Source organism: Panthera uncia (assembly GCF_023721935.1).
Source record: "Panthera uncia isolate 11264 chromosome D3 unlocalized genomic scaffold, Puncia_PCG_1.0 HiC_scaffold_8, whole genome shotgun sequence".
In the NCBI taxonomy this organism is placed as follows: Eukaryota; Metazoa; Chordata; class Mammalia; order Carnivora; family Felidae; genus Panthera; species Panthera uncia.
The window spans coordinates 2,721,113-2,745,632 of record NW_026057586.1 but is presented as its reverse complement, the minus strand read 5'-3'; the positions used below and the strand labels follow the sequence as shown (position 1 = coordinate 2,745,632).

At 49.4% G+C, this 24,520-nt stretch overlaps 1 long non-coding RNA gene across 2 annotated transcripts; it reads right to left on the bottom strand.

The window, feature by feature from the left end:
• On the bottom strand, positions 1–23,398 carry LOC125914139 (uncharacterized). 2 transcript variants are annotated; one of them, XR_007455216.1, is made up of 4 exons: positions 22,462–23,398; positions 21,858–22,381; positions 5,562–5,696; positions 1–784 (listed from the first exon to the last, which is right to left on the bottom strand). It is a non-coding gene; the product is annotated as an uncharacterized LOC125914139 (long non-coding RNA). The 2 variants fall into 2 exon arrangements; XR_007455217.1 differs by lacking the exons at positions 21,858–22,381; positions 22,462–23,398 and adding an exon at positions 5,840–6,102 and having other exon boundaries at positions 25–784.
• Positions 23,399–24,520: the final 1,122 nt, after the last annotated feature.

The following is a 24,520-nucleotide window of genomic DNA, read 5'->3' as shown; positions in this document are numbered from 1 at the left end:
ACTTTGCCCACTTGAACCACGGGGGTGACGAAAATTTCACCTGCCTCATAGGCCGTTGGGTCGTGATTATCCTCCCTTTGCTTCAACACCATGTTTATTTTACGTGGGGCTTTTCCAGGTGCTGGGAATACCGAAGGAAGAGACGTAGTCCCTTCCCTTAAGGAAACTCAAGAGGTCAAACACGAGACTCCATCCGGCTCCTAGATAAATGCCTGAGGGAACTGAACGCACGTCCAGGCAAACGCTGGTGGCCTTCTTCACGGCAGCCCCAGTCGGAAGCGCCCAAACGTCCACCGCCTGTAGACTACACGACTACAATGTGGTATATCCACACACTGGAATATTACCTGCCCGTTGAAGGAATCAGGTGCCCATCTGTCCCCAAAGAACAGTAAGTACAGCGTCTGCCACCGAAGGACAAGGCTCCAAGGCCCGGGCAGAATTTCCTCTCTCCCCCGCCTTTCTCAGGCTCGCCCGCGTCATTGAAGATAACTGTCCTCACCTCAGCCAGCAGGGGCTGCCCTCACCTCCTTGGGGTCTCTCCCCAGGAGCACCTGTCCGGGCTTGAGTAACTGGGGACTATAGCCTGGCCCGTGGTGCATCCGACAGCCATCCAGAGCCCCTCGTGTTTTCTTCTTTTATTGTAGTTGTGCTTCCCACTCCTGAAACTCTGATGGATGCTCGCGGATGCTCCCGGTTGGGGGATTTAGTATGGAGCCAAGTCGGTGGTTCCTCTGATTTGGAGACAGAAGTTCCGGCTGGCCGTCTCCCGTTTCTTGTGAGACTGAAACAAACAGGAGAATGAAAGAAATCGTTATTGGCACTTGACAAGAGACAGGAGGTCGTGAGGACAGAAGAGACGTGGAGGGGATCTAGGGGAGGCAGCCTGAGAGGCGTCCCATTACGCCAACCAGTCTGTGGGTAAAATTTGCTCACAGGCTAACATGCCCCTTGCGATGGTTAATTTTGCGTGTCAACTTGACTGGGCCATGGAGCCCAGACATGTGAGCAGCCATTATTCTGGATGTTTCCAAGAGGGTGTTTTGGGATGAGGTTAATCCTTAAATCCATGGGCTTTGAGATTACTTTCATAGTGTGGGTAGGTGGGCCTCATCCAATCAGTTGATGGACACCTGACTGCCTCCAAAGAAGGAATTTTGCAGCAGAACAGCTTTTGGACTTGAGCCAAAACATCAGCTGTCCCCTGGGACTCCACCCTGGTGGTCCACTCTAGATTGGGGACTTGCCAGCCTCCACAATTACGGGAGCCAATTCCTTAAAATAAATCTCTTTCTATATATACACACGTCTTATCAGATCTGTTTCCGTGGAGAGTGCTGACTAATACAGTCCTCTACAGATCAGACCGACAGCCATCAGATCCCTCAAGAGCAAATATCTGGGAAGCCCTCACGTATGAGGACCTCACGCCATTTGAGACGCTGGCCGAAGGCCAAACAGGACGGTAGGAAGACGCGACGAGCATCTGCTCTGGCCTCATGACAGCAGCAGAAGTTGTGAGCATCACCTTCCTTGAAGTCATATGGATATTTGGGAGCTGATTCCCATTTTCATCCCGCTCTCCTCTCCGTCCGTCTGCCGTGCACTTTGCCGGGAGCTGCTCCTGGTGTGGTTCGCAGGCGTGGGCACAGTGGGGACGCACATGAGCGGAAGCTGAGTGTGGATGGAGCGGCACCCCGGTGCCCAGGCTTTGGGCTGCCACCTGTCGGGGAGGAGTGAGTGCACCGTTTGTTTGAAATAAGGAGAGCGACACTGTGTTAGAGCTGTTGTTACTCTGGGAAGCGAATGTCAGGGACAAAGAGAGAGAGAGACAGTGTGTGTGTGTGTGTGTGTGAGAGAGAATCTAGCAGTGGATTCAACAGGCGTTTGTTGTTCCCTAGTGTCTTGGCAGAATCCCCGAGGTGGGCTGTGTGAGTGGGAGTCAGTGAAGTGCAGTGAGATGCCGTGACCCGCCCCCGCTCTGCCTCTTGTGGTCTGAACTTGGGCATCAGACCTGCGAGGGGCCTACTGGAGGCTCCCCGCGGATCTGCCACTCACTGACAGGAAGTGACACCGTGAGTCTGCTCCGGTCACCGTATTGTTGTCCAGTGCTAGAATCTCGGCCAGACTCTGCAGGCAAAGAGACGGCCGTGCCGCTTCCTGCTCTTTGAACTTCCAGAATTCCGGAGTTCCTGGCAGCCTTCTGTGACCCTCCCCCCACTCAGAACCATGCCAGTGAATTTCTTGTGCCGAGGTCAGCCAGGGGTGGTGGCTCTGGTTGCAGCCAGAACACTGATGGGCACCGTGGCTTTGCTCTGACGGCTGTGGGCGTCCCAAGGCAGGAAGCCCTGATGCTCCAGAGCGAGGTGGTTTGACCATGAGAGAAGGCTGCCTGGAGGAGGTGTGCCTACTTCCTGGAAACCATCTGGCCGTTCTGCTTCCTAAGACCGACCGAAAGTGGTGGCTCATTTTACTGGGAAGCCAAGAGGGCAGTTAAGATGTTTCCTGTTTCTGAAGATTTAGGGTTGCCCTTACCGCCTGCCATCTTGCTTTCGTCCTGTACAAAGAGCCCCTGCTACCTATTCCAAACCTTCTGTCCTGGACAGTCAAAGGCTAGAAGGTTTTAATAGAAGGATGCTCACGTGACAGACTGCCCTTCCCCCAACAATACTGGAAGAATTACAAGAGGGTGGTGGTAAACGGAGCACCTTTGGAGGAAACACACAAACAAGCATCTGCCATCGCATATTGTGCTAGAATCAGGTCAGATCCCATTTTGCACACAAATCTATTTGTTACTGGATCTACTTAGGAATCCTACCTGCTCACCAGGGTATAACAACATTCTGTCCCACAAACGGAGGTTGTGACGTAGTAGGTGGCTTAGATTGTAGATTTTAGCTTTAGAAAGAAAGCATCTCTTACCTCCCAAATCTGTTAGATCTCCAGACTCGAGCCTGTGTATCCTCTCGACAGGAGCCAGAACGCATCGGAGGGACCAGGAAGACGTGGGGAGGTGCGGGCTGGCACCTCTGGGAGTTGGGCTTAGGCGAGGCTCTACGGCACTATTTGTGACTTTAAATAGCTCTCTCTGCGAGTTGAAGAGGGCTGGGCGCGGTAGGCTATTCTCCAATATGATCTTGTTGTGTTCCGGGAAAAGTATACAAAGGAAGAAAGTGGAAATAGACCATATACTTTATTTTGTATGGTTTGTGCCAACGCATTCTGTTGTGAATTTTAATTGTATTTTTATATCTTTAACATTTTTAAAATTTATTTTTGAGAGATAGAGTGAGAATGAGCACGAGTGGGGGAGGGGCAGAGAGAGAGGGAGACACAGAATCCGAAACAGGCTCCAGGCTCTGAGCTGTCAGCACAGAGCCTGACGCGGGGCTCGAACCCAGGAACGGTGAGATCATGACCTGAGCCGAAGTCGGACGCTCCACCGACTGAGCCACCCAGGTGCCCCTCTGCTGTGAATTTTAAAAAACTATTATCATCATCCTGGTTCACAGTTGCTTTATTTCGGATGGAAACTCACGTATTTGATGATTCAGCCACTGGTCTTGCTTCTGCTCATTGTTATTGATCCTAATCATTAGGGTTTGAAATAATTTATGATCCTATTATACAAAACGGTAGAGAGCATACCCTCTGACCACAGCAAGTTATTTCCTGTGAAGAAGGAAGCTAACCCGCCTGTTTGGCAGGAGCAAGGCCTGGACCAGCCTTCCTGGATGATGGGAAAAACCAAGGATCTCGGGTAGACGGAAAAAACCAAGCTGATGGCCAAAATTATGGCTCATAAACACAAACGAAGAGATTTAAAAGAGCACATGAGATACAGGAATAATATTACAGATGCTCTCAGACCAGCTGCTCCCTGAAGCAGGAGAATTGGACCAGTACTGCTGAGGCCTTTATACGTTCTTCCCAGAGGTCACCCCTCCTCCTGGAGGTCACCGCAACCTAATTTTGTGTTCATCATTCACTTGACGTCCTTTATAATTTTCCCACATAGCGGTGTATCCTTAAGCCATATATTGCTTCCTCTTGCACACTTCTGAAGTCTCCATAAGTGGTACAGTGCTGTGGGCAACCTACTTTTAAGTTCAGGTTTGCTTGTGGTGTCCCACGTGTGCTGGCATTTGTAGCTCTAAGTCCTTCATTTTCACTGCGATAGAGAATTCTGCTGCATGAAGACACCGTGGTTTATTTCCCCCAGAGGAGGAGATCGTTTTTCTCTTTTTAAGTTGCTCACGCTATCCCACTGTTTTAATGTTATTTATGCACGCACAGCGATGATTACGCATTGATTACACAGTGAGGTAAGTCTGCTCTGAATATAGGCTCCAATACATAAAAGATTGGACTGTGACTTGGTTAGTTTCCTACATCGTTTCTTTGGGAACCAAAGAGTTGAGAAGCAAAACCGTTGCAGGTCTCCTCCTCTAGCCTCACCGCTTCTCCCTTTAAAAACAGTAACCTTGTTCTTCAAATATCATCTCCTCCCCGTGTGACGCCAACTAGGTGTCAAAGCCTCAGTGACACCAAATGACATCCTTTGACCTCAGAACATCAGTTGATGTCAAATGTAATGTGACCGAAAGCCGAGTTTCTTTATTCGAATGATAATGTCATTTACGGTGTCTTGTCTTTCACCTTCCCTGATTGTCGTTATTAAAAGCACACCGTGTTTCTCATGCTCGTTTGTGAAATGGCAGAGCCCTTACTAACGTGGGTCTGTTAGGAAGAGCCCACGAGGATGGTTTCAAAGCACTTTGTGATGAACAGTGCGTTCTAGGAATGGGAATTGAAAATAATCAAGACATTCATGGATCCAAACAGGCCACAGAAACACCATAGCAACAAATGAACAATAATTGTGGCATTACAGGCTCTTTCCTCGGCTACATGCTCGTGCAATCAATGCTCACGCCGAGGGAGGAGCCCAGGTCAGATCTGGATGCCACCACCCGTGAGGATGCTGTGACGAGCCATGTGAGGTGGGTGATGGGCTGCTGGGTCCAGGAGGAAACATACGTGTGTGCTCCTCCTCCGGGCTTCCTGCCCGCTCATTCCTGGCCATCTCCCGGGCACAGAGATGTTGTACTTCTGGGCACCCCATGCCCTGAGCCGATTAGTCAAGTCGCCCAAGAAGATGTTGCTCTGAAGAAACTACCTGTTGCCCCAAAGATCTCATCTGGATGGACATACAGCGAAAGCCAGGGCAACAGACAAGGCTGTGAGTATAGCAGTGATGCAGTCCATGTCTTTCCAAGGCCAAAGTCAGGAACGCAGAGGAGGGCCTTGGCTCGCTTGGCCTGTAAAAGCTACCAGAAGAAGTGACATTTCCCAAGTTATTTTTGGAAATGGACACAAAGGTAGATGTGGCCCCAGCCCTGTTTCCTTATGGCGCACAGGCTAGAAAGGATTCACAGGCTCTGCTGGATTTGACCATGATTGGAAACATAACCCTCAAGAGTCATCTCAGGAACACCAGGAAGACATCAGCGTAAGAAGGAAAGACTTCATTTTCTAGGGAAGTCCCTTGGCCTTACCCATTTTGACGATGTGGCGACTGGCTTGAGACGCCCAGGTTAGGGGACGTCCTCTCCAATGGTAGGGAGACCGCAAAGGGGTAGGTGCTGAGGACAGCAGACTCTTCCCTAGGGATCCACCAGTGGGGTGTCCTTCTGGAAAGAGAGACAGAGTGAATACAAGAGCAATGGTGGGGGTTGGGGGAACTGGTGGCTCCAGTTCCCTGAGGAGCTGGTGGCTGACTTGGTGACACTTCTGTAGGTGAAACCTCTCCTGTCTCCTGAGTCGGCCAGAATACCTGGTTTCATCAAGGTCTAGCTATTTTAGAAGTAATTCCTAGGCACTGAGTGATTTTAGAGCTTTTTTCCCTTTACCATCTTTGAAGGGTAAACTGGATGCTCAGGCTTCTCAAACTCAGTTTGTTTCCATGGTTACAAAACACCGTGCTCTCGCTGACCCACAATGCATCAGGAGGGGCACGCTGGCTGCCTGGTAATGGCTATATCATTTTCCAAATTTGCAGACCTCCTTCACACTATCCAAATATTAGTAAGGTGGGTGCCCTCCTTAAATCAAATTTGCAGGGAGCAAGGAAGAGGATATTTGCGCTATAAATTACAATCCAGAAGCATCATCCCCCAATAAATGGAAATATTGAGGGAAAAGGTTGGGCAGCAAGAGAGTGTCACCAATTGCCATGGTGCCCTGGGGGAATTTCCTCTTGCCCAGGCTAAGTCCATTAGCCCGACTCTGTACTCGAGACGGAAGCCTGTCGGGGAGGCCTCATGCTCCCAACGGCAAGGGCCAGGCACCGCGTCTGAAAGATGTGGACACGAATCTTTTCCTTGCGAGCCACGGATAATTCACTCTCTCCTAACTGCAGCTGTCTTATCTGTGAAAGAAGGAACTCTCACAGGTTTGCTGAGAGGATTCAATGGGATTAGGAGACGATTTAGTACCGTCCGAATTAGGCACTCAATAAATGGTAACTGCTCTTCTCGGCACTATTATTTGGGGAAGTCGTCATTTCTGTGATACAAATGGTGCAAAGCATGTTGGTGCACAGGACGGGTTTGGTGGGGATTTAGGACTGATGCTGGTGGTGGTGATGATGATAAAATTAGTGAGGTATTAAAAACAGAGGGCCTTTTTTGTGACATGGGTTGCATTCGCTCCACTTGGTGAAGGAGGCAGCGTAGCCCCATGGTTACCAGGGGTGGTCCTGGAGCCAGAACTTTTGGGTTCAAATAGTCGCACTGCTTCATAATGGACGTGTGTTCTTGGGTGCCTTACTCAACCTTTCCCGGTCTGGATTTCCTTCTCGGTCAAGTGGAGATAAGATATATACCTCAATGGGCTGTAAGAGCATTGGACGCACAAAGATTTGTCAGGGGCTTAGATGAGTGCCTGGTGGTGGGAGAACACAGAGCCGGGCACCGGAGAGCAGGGCACCCGGGACGCAGCAGGAGACCACCCTGTCCTCTGCACGCTGACATCCCTCTCTGTTCTGACATCCCTTTCCTGCCCCGTGGATGGATTCTCAGGCCGGTCCTCGTAAGTTTTCTGATCTCGTAAGTTTTCTGATCTCGCTTGAATTATACACGATCTTTTGGGAACTTCTTGAAGTAATAACAGCCTTATTTCAGAAACAAAAGTGCCCAGCCTCATACAGTAAAGTACCGAACTTCACTTAAAATTAAAGGGCCTTTTCCCCAGTTTACTCTGACTTGAGAGTGAATTTGTAGCTTTTGCTGAGGAGGTTGGTGGGGGCAAGCATCATGTAACTGACTTGTAGCCCCTCCTCTCAGGGCTCCCACAGAACTTGCTCCCTGCGAGGAACTGGGGGTAGCTGATCCCCGTTATCTCGAGGCCTTGGCTGAAGCGGGGATAGGAAGAATTCCACCTTCAACATTGTGATACATGCAGCAAGTATGAGGTCAGTGCTCTGAAAACATATTTTTCTTAAACGATAAATCCTGCCTGACTTTCACTCCTTCATCAGGAGTTGAATCAAACGAGGCGTATACAAATTCTAATTTTCAGATACCATATACATCCATTCCTGTTCCAATATAGGGGTACCAGCAAATAAAAATATTATTTTTATTTTGTTATTATTTATTTATATTATTATTTATTATATATAATATGTATTATTATTTTATTGGCAAATGAAAATACAGGACACCCAGTAAAATGTGAATTTCAAATAAACAGCAAATAATTTTTAGTATCTTTCCCATGGAATACTGGAGGCGTATTAATACTAAAGTATTATTCATTGTTTATCTGAAATTTAAACGTTAAGTGGATGACCCGTACGTTATCTGGCAAACCCGTTCCAATAATTCTTTTATCTGAGACAGTTCGGATTTCCAAGACGGTATCACTTAGAGCATTTTAGTCGCAAATAACAGAATACCCAGGTATAAGTGCCTTAAGCAGTGAGAAATCGTTATTGTCCCACAGAATAAGAAATCAAGAAGGAGACGGTTCACAGTTGGTTAGACAGGTAGCTCGGTGATGCCAGATTCTGGGTCACCCTTCTACATTTCTGTTGGTGTCCCTTCACCGGTCACATCGGCTCCAAAATTACACCTCCCACACAACATCCCGGGACAAGGATGGATGTGACTCTACCCTGGGCAGCCCCTCTTTTAAACTTTTTGTGTTGAGATCATTGTAATTCCCATGCAGTTATGGGAAATAATACAGAAAGGGCCCAGGCACTTTTCACTGAGTTTTCTCAAACGGTAACATCTTGCAAGATGATAGTACAATATCACGGCTAGGATACTGACAGAATAGGATTCACCAATATCCTGATTTCCCCAGTTTTGCCTGTTCTGACGCATAACAGAAACTTAACAAATCGTCGCCGAGGGAATAGATGAGTGACCAGCATTATCCACGGCACATCGGATGTGTCCATCTTCCGTATGTACGACTCTGGGTTCCTTGAGGTGAATGTGGTGTCTCCAGGGTCTGGCTCATAAAAAATATTCAAGACGTGCGTTTTTATGGGTGAATAAAGAAAGGGTGGGTGACCCCCACATGTTCCAATGCTTTCATTTTGTAGATGAAAGAACTTGGGCCCCAGAGACAAGGAGTTCTTTAATTTGTGTTCTTATTGACGGGGCCCTGGCGCATTCCGCTCATATCATCGTTGTCTGTCTGGGATTTGATTGTCCCAGAAGGCAGTGACCTTGTCTGTCAAGTTCAAGTTCACTTTTCGCAGACTTAGTAGTGGTGCCTGGGGACACTCAGACTGCATGAAGGTGAAGGAGCGCCGGGAGAACGGAAGGGCAGCCTCACCCACGCCCCAGCCAAGAGGAGGGACTCTGGACTCACAGGGTGCACTTGCCCTGTGACAGCAGGCAAGCTGTTCACCTCTCGGTGCTTCGCGTTCCTCACCTGTGAAATGGAGGGCAGTAACTGTGCAGGGCGAGAAGAAGGCGCGAGAGCCGGCTCTCGGTAAATGACCCCTGGGGCCGCCACGGGGCCTGCTGGTGTCGGCCAAGAAGGCTCAGTGCTTCTGCTCGCTCCACCAGCGCTCCGGTGAAGGGGCTTTGCGGCCTCACGGTTTGCCAGGAGGGCATCAGCTACAGGCTGGGGGGAGGGGAGGAAGCCCGCGAAAGGAACGAGGGAGGTTGGGCGTCTGGCTGGACTCCCCTTCCACGGGCTCTTCCCCGGGGAGGACTGTGTCCCTGGTCCCGTTCCTTCCGGAACCCATTTTCTCCCTCCATCTTCTCTCAAGTTGTTGTCTGCGAGGAGATGTGGATCTCAGCTGTTCGAAGCTACCCAATTAATGGAGAATGTTGGAATCTACTCAACACTAAATCTACTTGACAGCTTTTTAATGTCTTTCATCTGGAGTCCCAAACTTCTTTAAAAGGAAAAGAATTTCAGCTCTGACCGATGGCATCAGGAACTATCAAGGACCTTCCCTGAGGAGACACAGTCACTTCCTATCCGTAAATTAGTGTTTTTAAGCCTCTTGCCCATAATACCTGAGTAAAATCACTTGGGGAATAAATGCTATTGTTCACATCAGATGAGGAAGCCCGGATGCAGACACCATGTTCCAAATAATGGAGTGAATATCTACTTTTTGAAGCAGAAGGGAGTTCAGCTCTTCGGTCACACCCAGCGGGAAAGACCCAACCACCTGGGCCAGATCAGTATCTCCCCTTAAGTAAGAACGACAACCAGTTAGCGTGCGGAGTGACTTTCCACGGAGTCACTCCGTCCGCACAACACCCCAACTGGGGAAGGGCCACGGCTATCTCTATCCCACATTAAACACCGGGATACAGAGCCTGTGCCACACGCGTCACATCACACAGCAGGGAGACGGGGCACCAGGGTCTGAATGTCCTGTTTTGCCGCAGTGTCTGCCCTGTGCTCCGTGGAAGCCCTGGTTCCACCCTCGTCCCGCATGGAAAGCCCCCAGAGTGCAGTGACAGGGACCGTCACCAGTAAAACTGGGAATGAGTGTGAGAGTCAATATTATCTTGCCAGCATGGCAGAAATACCTCTGTTTCAAAAAACAGAAAGGTCTGGATATGGAAAAGGCATTGCTTTTATTTAATAATCTATACCCAGATGTTCTGATGTCCAGATTAGAACAGTGGTACCAATGGCTCCAGGGAAGGCAGTATGCTATATTTCTCCTAAGCACATTTGATTTTTTACCAGTCCTTTGGGGAAAATAAACTTTGTCTCCCTCATCTGCTTACTTACAATATATTTTCGGAAGCAACTGATTATACGCTGGGCATAAAAGTGAACTGTTTACTAAAAACGTGCGTGCATGCTGCTGCTGAAACCTTCACGCCAGGGGACATGTGTTGGTGATTGAATTATTTTTAGGATCGCAGTTTTGCAAGCACATCAGACTTTGGTGGTGTTTCTTGCAGTGTTGAGCGTGCAGGAAGCGGGAAGGGGCAGCAGGGCGCTGACCGTTCGGGTTGGTTCCAGTTTTTCACCACCACGGGGAGAACAGAGACCGTCCAGAGACTCCTGAAGTGGACCCTCCTCCTGTTGAGACATCTCCCTTGTCCCCTGCTTCTCTGAGCACTGCCCAGTTCTCACTGCAGATTAAGCCAGTGATATTCTAACAACGTTATGACTGAACGGAACACAAAATAAGTGTCATAGGATAACACAGATCGACACATTTGTATAAAAATATATGTCAACTGCTCTTTCAAATATGTTCTAAATTTGGGCAATGGAAGTTATGATTAGTTTTCGATTCCAAAAGGGTAGAAGTCTCCCTCTCTCATACGGCCCCTTTCTTTCAACATTTTTAGGATTTTTCTGTCTGAGTGGTGTTGCTATTTACTGTCCACGGTGTCGGGCTGGGACGTTCTGGCCCGACCGGCCGTGGCCTGGGTCTGATCGCCGGCCTCCCCGCGGCCTTCGTTGACTCTCAAAGGGTGAGGCTGTGCCCTCCTGGCTCCGCAGAGACGCAGCCGGTGAATCACGGTCGCTGGAGAGTCTGAGGAGTGAGGCTAAAATGGGAAGTGATGGTAATCGCTGTTCATAGTACTTCGGGAACTCAGAATCACAGCACGCTGTACTCCTAAGTCCTGCAAGGACGGACGTAGGATAGTCGCGACACAACGGGGCGCGTTGTCTACAAGGACATCAAGGGAGGACCGCGGGCAGACTCTTTGGGGGGTTAGCGGGGACCTCCTTGTTCCTTGGGAGAGAAAATAATGTTGGGAAACTTGCACAAAAATACCGTGTATTGCAGGGAAGCCATCGTTGCTTTTTTTTCCCTCTTCCCCTCCCTGCAGTAGGTTTCTCCAAAGACCAGACCTGAACAATTTCAAGGTCACAAAAGCTTCCTCGCGTGGATGAGGGATTCCGTTCTCTCTCGGCCGGGGAGAAAATGCTGCACGTTGTCTCACAGCACGGTCCCGGCAGGAAGGGTCTGCCTCCGTGGGGATAAACGCCAAGCTCCACCGAGTTAAATCTCTCAGGAAGTCCGAAGCCGTTAACCAGACGTGCTAAGGCAAAAGAGATTAAGCCCCAGGGCTGTCTCGGTGGGGTCCATTTACAGGCACCACATGAAGAAGAGGTGGCCTTTTTGGTCGAGTCGCCCAAGCTCCCAGTTCCATCCCGTGACGATGGGGCGTTTAACTCTGTTACCTTCTGGAAAAACAATTCAGCTGACCACAGACCACCAAATAGCCTTGTGGCCTACACGGGAGACGGGATTTCCTCTTCCAGAATGTTGGAGGAGTCAAATCAGACAGAGGCTGTAACTAATCTGATCCTCGGCAGGAAGGAACAGGGGGAGGTTTACAGATAAATCCCTCCTTGGTAGATGGCTTGGAGGAATCAGTCACAACACACCCAGAGGCAATATTTACAGGGGAGACAGACGAGGAAGGAAAAGCAAAGAAAAAGAACCTTAGAAAAGCAAGCATATGTTCCGTTTCACATGGTGGGCTGACCGGATGCGTGTTCCTTCCTTTTCCTGAAACCCCTGCAGAAGAATTCGAAGAGTTTTATTCACGGTAACAAAGATAAAGGGGGAGAAGACAGCAGCAGGTGAGGTATTTCGACAAGCGTGGGGAAGGCAGGAGCAGACGGAGCGGTGGCAGACGAGTCTCTGCGGATGAGGATTGACAGGGAGAGGCAGCCCAGCTGCAGGAACCCCCGGGAGGGGCCCCTCCGGCGTGCTGCCCAGCAGGTGAGGACCTAGGTCGTCCGTCCGTCCGGCAGGAGAGTGAAGGTTCATGCAGTGGAGAAAATGATCAGCGGTTTCTCTGAATGTGGTAAACAAAGGCTTGGCATGGGGAGTGGGCTCCAGGCAGGAGATACTAGAAAAAGCCCCTGACTGTGGGAACCCCTCCCTCACCTGCTCCCAGCTGGTCCAAATCTGGTGTGGGTGACCCTCCCCGCTGGCAGGGGGAGAGAACGAAGCTCACCAAGACGACAATAAGAGAGAGGTGATGGACGAAGAGGATGCACGACTTTGCTGGAAAATGTGGACTCACTGCTCAACGACAAAGACACAGCCGAGAGCGGGGGGTTCCCGCTGGGTACCAGAACTTAGACGCCTGTATCCGTGGACCTGCTGTGTTTGCGAGAACAGCCACACCCAACCGAATGTTAAAATTGCAGCCGCCAACAGTCAGGATCCACCCAGATCGTCAAGACGGGTCTTCGTGAACAGAGTTACACAGCAACGAGCTTCGTGAGGGGCCACGGCACAGGAAAAATAAGAAATATTAACATTTTTCAATGACATTAGGTGAAAGCAAAAATAAAAGAAAATGCCATTCCCTAAAGAGGAAAGCCAAAGAACAGAGTAATTGTTTTAATGTTTGAGCTTATTATTTTTGCTAAAGAAAACTTCTGTCAACACAACTGTGAGATGCCCAGGGGAAAGTGAATCATCGAGTGTCCCCTTGGAGAGGATGCTCTTCTTCGGGGAGCCTGGTGCTGTATACTCTGGGCCACTCCAGGCACTGGCGGGCGTCACTAGGGGACGTGAGCCATCCCGTGGGAAGTCCCAGGGGACAGACAGGATCTCCTGAGGGTCGGCAGAAGAGTCTGACCATCTTATGAAAGGGATGACCTCACACCTAATTACAGACTGCTCATCTTGGAATCAATATCTGGGACGATGCTGGGACGAATCACTGGATGATCAATCGGCCATCAGCTCGGAGGGCAGAAGACACTAGGAAGGAGCCGACAGACGTTTCTGAGAGGGAAACTCTATTTTTTTTTCAAGGCCTCGCTCCAAGTCTCAAGGCTGCAAAGGGCTGGGGCCTGGGGGTCAAGCACTGTGGTTACCAGGGAATTAGCTAACAGAAAGAGAACCATTGCAGAGTATTAAAGAGTATCATCCCTTGGTTAGTATAAATAGCATATTTAGACACAATTCCCATTTAGGCAATCTTCCTAATGTGAACGACGAACGACACACATATATAAAAGGAGATGGAATTTAAAGAGCAAAACCCTAGCAAGACTCCCCCCGGACAGCAGGAGCAGCGAGGGTCCCAGGGCCCCACGAGGTCACCAGTTTCCATGAGGCTATTTGTTTCCTACCCGAGTCCAGAGGGGCCTCCATGTCCAGATGGAGCCGCTGATCGATGCCACATGAGGAGGAAGCAAGGCGAGGAGCAGAGTGAGAGCTGGAGAGGAACTTCATCCCGGTGAAAGAATGGCTAGCATTAACCGAACTTTCTACCCACCACGCAATGTTCCAAGCACGGGAGTCCTGTAATTCACGTGACCCAGATGACGACCCTCTGACCCAGGGACTCTTATCCTCCCCACATCACCAGTGGGGCCTCTGAGGCCCCTGAGAAACAAAGCAACTTGCCCAAGAGCACACAGCTGGTAAGAAGCCAAAAGGAACTCTGTTAGCTAAAATTCAAGAACACAAGGGAAATGTTCGTTCTTTAACGTCTCTCAAACTTATTCACGTGAACGATTAATATGTCCAACGAAATATAATTACATATGGTATTCGGTGTAGATCGCATAGTACAGCTGCTTTCACTTCTAATGAAAAAAGGGCAACAGGTTTCAGAGAAAATTAAAAGGCATTTTTAGAGAAGACAGACATAAACATTAAGGACATTCAAACCTGTTACTTTTGGCTTTTATCCTGCACAGGAGAGCGCCCAGCCAGGTCCAATTTCAGCGGGACAGATTGACTGCCTTTGAATGACTCTGAACCACTAAAGTGGTGCCTGAACACAAGGCGTTTAAGATCTGAACTTGGGGACAGAGGCTGACATGTGCCCATGGCTTATAATCTAGTGGTGATGGAATTACAGGCGTGGTGCAGGCTGCCGGCCGGGAGAAAGCACAGAGGAGGAGACGAGCACAGAAGCACCAGGAGAAGGCAGTTCAGCGCCAGCCTGGAGCCCCTTCCCTGTCTCCTCCAGTACAGGGGCTCCCGTGTGTCGTGTGTACCCACGGGCACATATGTGCCCTCGGGATATGGATCCAGCGGGGTAGGTAAGCCACCACCAGGGCTTGGAGCGCACACCAGGGTTTTCCGTGCTCTCTCAGGTAGAGCCCCTGTGGGCGTCCTCCAGGCTGGGCAAGGGAGCGATGGATGGACACGACACCTGCGGGCGTATTCTGGGGGCCCCGGCAGGAGACCACCCCTGGACAAGGTTTTGCTCCTTTGCGTGTGTTGCGTTTTACAAGAAACTTGATGTGAAACGAAGACCACACTTCCCTTGGTCAATGCTGTGCCTCCACGAGGCTCCAGTCCCAAAGGGAAGCTTCTGGAATGTGCAGAGCAGCTAGAGCTAGAAGGAGACAGAGGGCTGCCACAGTCCACTGTTAAATCCCGCCACGCCCGTGCTGCCCAGGCTGGCCCGCTACGCCTAGGACAGTGGCACTGGCTGCATGTGTGTACTAGGGATGTTAAATCACAAGTGACTGTCCTTTGAATATAATGTGTGTGCTCTTTTTTTTTTTTTTTTCAGACCTGCTATCAAACTGAAGTTTGGCGACAAAAGCAAAAGTGCTGACAATACTAGCCGCCAGGTCCTGGGCATCTCCAGTTCCAGGCACCGCGCTTTGTCGCAAGGGCTCTAACCCTGCAGGACAAGGAGTGTTATGCTTGTCTCACAGAGGAAGCAGCTGGATATGGTCAGTCGTTTGCCCAGATCACACAGCACCGAAGTCACAGGGCTGGAGTGAAATGTGAATGCCTCTAATTCCCAAGGCCAAGTTCATGCTGGTGCGCCCTGGTACAGAAGCCCTCCCAACAGGGTTTGCCACGCTCGGAAAAATGGGACTACGGAGAAAGAACAACTTTCGACAAGGTCTAAGAAAATGATAGAACACAGTCCAGAAAACATTTCCAATTTGGGGCTAGGACAGAGTGGACATGCATCTCCCGATTAGTCCCAGTAAGTACAGCAAAATCTCTGGACCTCATATGTGAAACAAACACAGAAAGACTCTGAAAGGCAAAGAGAAAAGCCAGACCAGCTAGATGTGGTGGTGAGTTCATACACCTTGAACCACATCCTGGAGAAGCCAGCAACCCAGGAATGCCAACGGGCACAGGTGCAAAAGTCCCAAGAAGAGCCTGCTCTCTCTGGCCACAGGGACCCCCTAGCAGGACAGAGTACTTTGACACAGTCACGGACCTATGCCGTCCAAACGCAAGGAGAAATGCATGGCCTCACCCCTACCCCACCAGCAAGGCCAAGACCAGAATGTTCACCACCACCTAGTGCGAAGAAGGTGGTCAGGGGAGGCCCAGCAGAGTTGGTACCATCACGACGTGCACCTGGCAGTGACGAGAGCCTGGCTAACTCAGTTTGTCGAAACAGTAAAGGCAAACGGCCAGTGGGGAGACTACAAGTCAAAGACGGGCTGCTGATGCAGAAATTGCAAATGAGACCCAGAACCCCATAACAGAATAGTCAGAAAGCCAGGTTATCATTAAAAAAGTTACTCATCATACCAACAACCAGGAAAATCTCCGTTTGAATGAGAAAATACACCCAAGATGTATGATACCAAGATGACAGAGATGTTAGAATTATCTGGCAAGGATTTCTTAAGCAGCCACCAAAACAAAAACAAAAACAAACAACAACAACAAAACCAAAAACCACCCTGGATCAACGAACAATTACAAACACACTTGAGACAAATGAGAAAAAAGAAACTCTCGGCAAAGAAAGAGAAGACATGACGAAGAGCCACGTCGGGATTTTGGAACTGAAAAATATGATCATCCCAATGAAAGACTCAGGGGGGCCTCGGCATCAGAATGGAGAGGACAGAGAAAGAAGGTGGGGTGACAGAAGTCACCCAGTCTGAGCAGCAGAGAGGAAGTAGACTGGAGTGAAGGAGCAGCCAGATCAGAACGTCAGGGACCTGAGGCCAGAACAAGACATCACGTTCCTGTCACGGCCGTGGGGTGGGGGTGGGGGTGGGGGTGGGGGCGGGGGCAGGGAGGTGGCGGGGAGAGGGGAGGCTGAAAAAGTGTTCAGACAAACGGGATGAAAAGTTCCCAAATTTAGCAAAAGATGGAAATCTGTAGATTCAAGAAGCAGAGGAGACCCCAAACATTGCAGAATGAAAGACCTACCTACAAGCCACGATGCGTCACCATCATACGTCCCCGTAAGGGGGTTCACATCGCTAAGTGGTAATAGCATTTCATTTTTTTTATCAAAGAATGAAATAATGGCATAATTAGTTTCCATTTAAGAGAGAGTGATTTCCTACGACATCTCTGAAAGCATATTAACTAAATGTGACATTTAGTAACCACGTAAAAACATAAATATTATAAAAACAAATCAGTTGGTTTTTAAAGAACAATATGCAAGAATTCCAAATAGACCATAACTGTGCTTTTTGTCTGTTTTTGTTAGTATAACACGAAGCTAATTGCCCATCTATATTTTAGTACGTTTGATGAGCCAAAACCAAACAGGATATGGTATTTCATTTAAAAACGTGTTTGTCAACAAAACATGCTTTTATCAGATAATCATTTTGAAATGAATTAAATGGGGAACGTCACTTTCTCCATGGGGACAGCTGAAGTGTGTCTTCAGATGTACGAACGATGATCATTTGTGTCAAAATGAACGTTCGAGTGCAATCGCTAATGACATACTGATCAAAAACCACTTTTTGAAGTTAAAATTCCTCCTTCATTATGCATCATACAACAGGGATGGTATGATTAAAAAGAAAAAAAGAACCTCTCCCAGGATTGAGATTAGACATCACTGTGCAAGAGGTTTGCAAGGCCGACCAAGGTCAGGAAATTGCGCACATCCCCTGACCACCTTCTTCCCTCTAGATGGTGGTGAACTTTCTGGTCTTGGCCTTGCTGGTGGGGTAGGGGTGAGGCCATGCATTTCTCCTTGCGTTTGGACAGGATAGGTCCGTGACTGTGTCAAAGTACTCTGTCCTGCTAGGGGGTCCCTGTGGCCAGAGAGAGCAGGCTCTTCTTGGGACTTTTGCACCTGTGCCCGTTGGCATTCCTGGGTTGCTGGCTTCTCCAGGATGTGGTTCAAGGTGTATGAACTCACCACCACATCTGGCAGTAATAGGCTCCTTGGTTTGTCCCCAGCCACAATGTGCCCTCCCTTCTCCATTTCCTTGCCGTGGGATGGGATATGGCTCGGCGAAGAGAGCTCTCCATTTAAACTGAGATGCTCTCTTTGGGTCCCAGGTCACTTCCTTTCCAGCCTGGTATTCACACCAACCCGAGAAAACAGTGGTGACAACGAGCTTACGGGACTGGGGAGGAGGGTGTGGAGACAGGAGGGGGCAGTGAAAGCCGCGGTTTGGAGAAGCATGTGTGTCCGAGGGCAGAAAACACAGGGTTCCCAGATATGGACCTGACTGGGCTCAAGATGGCGTGAGTGTTTGGGGCGAGGGGAGCTCAGGGGACCGTCGGTGTTGACTCTGCGTGCGTGCACGCTGGCCTGTCTGGACTCGTGCACGGGCGCGGGAGGCTCTTGTTCACACTCACGCAGATATGTTTCGTTTCGCTTTGTGTCAGCGTCATAAGCTGCCGAGCGGAGTCAATTAGCCATCCCGGTCGTCTGTTCAGGGTGAGCGATGTTTCCTGTTTGTGCACCACCTAACACCAGCACTTGCCTTCATCCTGGGAGCAGAAAACGAGTCCGTCTCTATGGAGTCCTGAGCACCATGGCCGCCGTGTGGCACGTGGGAGGTCAATACCCCAGACACAGGTGCAGCCATCTCTTGTCACATCAGGCTCCAGCGAAGTCTGCACGTGGCCGAGAGTTCTCTGCAGGTTTAGTTGATCCATTCACTTGAACCTTGGACGTCCTGCTCCCCTGCCCGCCATTCATTTTACTCTCCCACAAACTGAGCGTCATGAGAAAAGCCCAGAAGACGCCCGGGGGAGAAGAAGCCCCCAAACCAGGGCTGTGGGAGGATAAAGCTGGCACTTGGCAAAGAGTGTGGGTCACAGGCTGCTGGGAGACACGCGTGTGGACCCTCGGCCCCAGTGTGAGCCCCCAGGAGCCCCCGGGGAGCAGAAGGTGCCCCTCGGAGCCCAGGGCTCCTGCCCTCACAGTGGGGCTCCCTGGGGATCCGCCAGCCCCTCCAGGTACCCACGAGCAGGGAACCGCAGGCCCCGGGCCCTGGCCTCCCGGTGTCGTGGGGCGGATGGCGGAAGGATAGACAGCTTCTGCCTTCGTCCACCTCTGCATATTCCGGAAAGGGGCTGTCAGCTCCTCAGGCTCCTCTCCAGACAAAGCAACCCTCCCTGGATGTTTTCGAGCCGCCCTCCTCACTAAACCTCAGCGAAACAGGGAAATGATGAGCTGTTATTCTTTGTCAGCTTGAGGCTTTGTCCGCATTTTCAACTCCTCTAGCCTTTGAATGTCATTATAAATTTTGTTCACCATCAGGATTTCCAATTACGAAAAGGTTAATGCTAAAAGCAGGGTCGGGTGGGGACAGGGCGGGGACCACCCTCTGTAGAAATGCTGTGTGTTCAAAGGAACGTTTCCCACTAGTTTTGCCAAAATTCCCTCCGATGCCGTGGCCTCTCCTCATTACTTGGAATGGTTCTGGAAGCGGAATGGGGTTTCCACGGCTTTCTTCCCACCCCTGTCCCCTGGGGAAGGGGCGGGGACATCTCAAGCTTCCAGTGAGCTTGGAACCTCGCGTTTGTATCGCTAAGCTCTCAACTGAAACGTAAAATCTTTTTATTAGCTTTGAAAACATATGCTACTTACATTTTTGAAAAATATCCAAGTAATCCAAGGTGAAAGAAAAACCATCATCCTGCCAAGGCCTAAATTAGGGTGTGTCTCCTACACACAGGACTATCCAGAAACGAGCCCCCCGCCCCCACCAGGGTCTCTGTGGCTATTTGCATGTGCAAGTTCACGGCCTCACAGAGCCATGTCTGGGGAGTCCGCAGGTTTGAAGCAGCTGATCCTTGAGAGGCCGTTGAAAGTGTGAAAACGCATTTATTTGCTTGCTCAGGGGAAGTTAATTCTAAAGAGCACTTTTGCTTGTCTTTACGACTTGAAGGCGCGGAAGTCACGGGGGCTCCCCTCCGTGGAAACGCTGTGAGTGACTCATCACCTTTGGTTGTCTTCCCAGGCTACAGAGAACCACGGCGGCTGCGAGGAGTCACACAGAGAAGTCTCGCCCAAGGCCCCAGGTGTGAGAGCCCTGGCCCCCAGGGCTCCTGTGTGTATGTGCATGTGGGTGCATGTGTGTGTGTGTGCATGTGTGTGCATGTGTGTGCGTGTATGAATTTCTCTCTTCTTACAGGGATACTAGTCACTGGATCAGGGCCCACCCTACTCCAGCATGACCTCCTCTTACCTTGATTACATCTGCAGGGACCCTATTTCCAAGTCATATACACAAGCACCGGGGTTAAGACATGAACACTGTTTGCTGGGGGCATAATATGCCCCACAATACTGTCCCCTGAGCTCCTTATCTATAAAGATGGTGAGCTGGGCTTTTATAGCAGCCAATAGGACAGCTCCATAAGATCACCTGACCCTCCTAAAGCAAAGAGGAAATCCAAAGAAGGTCAGGACTGCCCACAGCCCTGTGCCCCTCTCTGAGCAGCAGGCCTCTCCGGGCCCCTGACACAAGTGCCCAGAGCCCTGTAAGTTATCACAACGTGCTCACAGCCACCACCCACACCACCAAAAGACAGGACAGGTCGTTCGTTACATAAACAAGACAGACAAGACTAAGCGAATTTGCCAAGGGTCCGAGGGCATGGTGAGGGCCTAAGAACACCAGAGAAACAATTTAATATATGGAAATACGACTGGGTGTCTTCTGGGAAACACAGAGCCCTCTCTAAGCTCTCCCCTCCAAGACGAGCCTCGCCCTTCCGCACCTGGCAGGGCTCCCCAGCAGCCGGCCGGGGACTTTACCTGTAAGACCAGTGACCACTGGCAAGGCTGCAAACGTGGTCAGGAGGAAGCACGTTTCTTCAGGAGGCCGAGAGAGGCCGGCGGGCACCTGAGAGAGAGCTCGGCAACTCAGCCCCCAGACCCAATCCCTGCTGCGGGCGCTGAGCTGGGGACGAGGCCGGGTCCTGGCCTGAAGACCCGCACCGGCCTCTCCAGTGCCTGGAACGGTGTCTGGATATGAAGGCGGGGTGCACAGACAGATGACCTGAGGGAGAGCTCGCGGTGGGGCTCACGCACATCAGCTCTCGGCAGTTCCGTTCTCGTAGTTCTCTCGTAAGATACAGCTGCCAGCACACGCGGCCTCGGGCCCGGTCTCCCAGGACAACAGGTGCCACAGCCCCACCGCCCCGCCCGGACCAGCCTCCCTGCCAGAGGCATGTCTTTGGATGGAATGTGCAGCGGACATGTGTTGACTGGGGCCACCCAACGTCACCTGCCTGCTGCCAACAACTGCCCCTGATGCCACTCGGGGAATTCATCCTCCTGGCCCTGTTCTGGTAGAACTGGTGCTGTCGCCCCAGGCTCCGGCGCGGACCCGAGACCCAACCTGGGCATTTCATTCCCAACTAGGGACGGGTCCACCTGCCGGGCAGATGCAAAACTCGGACAAGCCAGGGATGGTCAGGAGACTCATTCTGATAAGTCATTACTACTGTAAGAGTTATTCAGTGAGCGGGTAAATAATAACAATGACAGTGATGGTGACCATGACAACAGCAGCTGAAGTACTGAGCGCTCTTGTATCCCAGACGCTGTCCCAAGAAATTCATGTACCCTAGTTCGTTTAGTTCTAAAGCCAGCCCCATGATGCAGGCCCACGTCCTTCCGGGTACAAGGGTGGGGATGGTGACAGAGTGGAAGCGTTGCTCAGAAACAAGCATTCTATTCCCATGCCCTGGAGTTTTGTGGTTGGAACAGGGGATCCCACAGTTTGTCTTCTTGGGCAACTCATCTATGAGTTGTATGTGACCAAATGTTCTTTTCACCATAAATAGTTCAAAGAAGCAATTTGTGGTAATGTGACTCTTACATAATGGAGATGTTTTCCTCTCTCAATTTTTACAATTAGTATCCAAATTACTAAAAGTTAAAGAAAATTTTGCGTTCATGAAATTTGAAAGCAAGGGATCTTTGCTACCTGATACCTAAAATATTCACAGTTACTATATCCACCTACCCATCAGTACCCATTTAACAATGTCAATATCATAGTCCCGCAGTGCCCTAAATTTCCTAATTTAGGATAATTTAAAAAGGGCTGTCAGTATAGTAGCATACTTTTTATAACTGTGGGTGAGGATAAGAAGTCAGCAGAGAAAGGTGGAAGAAACAAAGGAATCGGTCATTTAAGGTTCATACCTCAGGAAGGCTGTTCACACCTCATGATGACTATTCACACCTCAGGATGACTGTTCATACATCGGGAAGACTGTTCACACCTCAGGATGGCTGTTCGCATCTCAGGAAGACTGTTTACACCTCAGGAGGGCTGTTCATACCTCAGGATGGCTATTCACATCTCAGGATGACTCTTCATACCTCAGGAAGACTGTTCATACCTCGGAAGGGCTGTTCATACCTCAAGATGGCTGTTCGTACCTCAGGATGGCTGTTCACATCTCAGGATGACTGTTCATACCTCAGGAAAACTGTTTATACCTCAGGAGGGCTGTTCATACCTCAGGAGGGAGGGCTGTTCACATCTCAGGATGGCTGTTAATACCTCAGGATGGCTGTTAACATCTCAAGATGACTGTTCATACCTCAGGATGACTACTCATACCTCAGGAAGGCCGTTCACACCTCACGATGGCTGTTCAGACCTCACGATGGCTGTTTATACCTCGGGATGACAATTCATGCCTCAGGAAGACTGTTCACACCTCAGGAAGACTGTTCACAATTCAGGATGGCTGTTCATACCTCAGGATGACTATTCATGCCTCAGGAAGGCTGTTCACACCTCAGGATGACTTTGAGCAAGACTGTTTTGGAAACTAGAAATACTTTTCTATTCTAACAATAGCAGAAATTGCTGTCTGAACTTGTAAAAAAAGGGGGAAAAAACCTAAATTGCCAGAGTCCCAGATCTAATTATTTTGATAATTATCAGAAGAATGACATGGAAATATCTTGAATGCAGTGATTCGGAGCTCTTTGTGTGTAAGAATTGTGTGTGTGTAACAGCTTCCTCGACTTATAATGCACATTCCATTGAATTCTCCCACTTAAAGTATACAATTCAATGGTTTCTAATATATTCACAGGACTGTGCAAACATCCTCTGTATCTAATTTTAGGACATTTTTGTCCCTTCTAAAAGAAACCCTGTTCCTGTCTGCACCAGGCCCATTGCGTCACTCCAACCCAGCCCCCACTCACCCACTCTCTCTCTCTCTGGACTCACTTGTTCAGGACCTTTCATGTAAGTGTAATTCTCCAACATATGGTCACTCGGCGCAATGTTTTCAAGGTTCATCCACAGTGTCGCACGTGTCATACTTCAAGCCTTTGTATTGCCAAATAATAGCCCATTGTACAGATATAACACAGTTTGCTTCTCCGTTCATCCATTGACAGACATTTGGGTTGTTTCCACTTTGGGGCTATTATGACTAATGCCACCGTGAACATTTGTGTACAAGTCCTTTTGGGACACACGCCTGTCTTCGTTTCCCTTGGATATATACCTAGGAGTAAAGAATCGTAATTAGTGAGGAAAACTTCATCTAGACAGTCATGCAAACTTGTATGTTAGCAATAAGCAGTCTTTGTTTCTTCAGACAATTCTTATTTCTTTATAGGAGAAATAGGAAAAATAAATAGGCATTCGAGCATTGAATAGAGATCTCAGAGAACATATGTTCTTTATTTGAAACACCACAAATGGATTCCTCTCCACTCTCAAACAAATGCATATATTTACAGAGGTGCTATTAAGTAATTCTTAATTTATCTGACATTGTCAAGAAGCATTCTAAGAATACATTTTTCAGATAACTGAAATATTCACCTGTTAAAATTTTTATGATTTTTTTCAAAAAATAATAGATGCTTATATTCTAGAGGCACATGGCCTCTCATGATTTTTAGTGACTTATGATTATGATCACCATAGCTGTCTATCATATTATATCCATACGTTTATACCCCCAGAACTACTGTAGACTTGTTTTAGGATGTGCCCTGTTGAGGGATGTCTCCTCTCTCTACGTCAGACCATATTTGGATTACTTTCGTTTTGTTCACTTTTTCAAGACTTCCTGGGCCTAGGGCTTGTCAAGGGGTCTCACACATCTTGTATTCCCAGTAAAACTCCTTCATTACTGAAACTGTTACCAGCCTTCTGCACAGAGGTAGGAATCCTCCATTGTCCAAAAGGTCCTGGGCTCTGTAGTTCACTGGCCCAGCCCTCTTGGGTGATGAACAAATGACAGTTGGGTTGGCCATACAACCAAGTGCCTTTTTAACTTCTTCCCAAAGCAGAAAAGGTTTTGTTTCCTTTATTTATTTGCCTGATTTGGAAGAGAGATGGGTCAGCCATCAACAGGCCTAAGGAGGTGAGCCTTAAGACACTTCGGGTTGTAAAGGGAACCCAAATGGAGCCAGCAAAATGGGAAGGGGGCCGACTGCACCTCTGGTGCGGCTATGGTGGGCACTGGGCGCATTGAAGACCACCCGCATGGGGTGTCTGGGAGTCCAGCGGCTGGCTCCAGCCCAAACAACAACTATCAGTTCCCAGGCTGACTTGCCCCTGGTGCTTCCTTGCCCTCACCTGAGGATGACGGAGCTGTTTCCTCCCACGCTGGCTGTGCTCTGGTTGGCTGAACACACCTGAGAAGCAGGAAGTCAGTGGAACTGGATGGATCTCCAAAGTAAAAGCGGGGAGCAGGCGGGAAGGAGGGACAAAGGGGATGGGTAAAGGGTGGTTGTACTGGATCACATGGTATGCCCCAAATCCACTCCACCCAGAACCTCAGCGTGTGCACATAGGATCTTTGCAGACGCAATGGTTATGATGA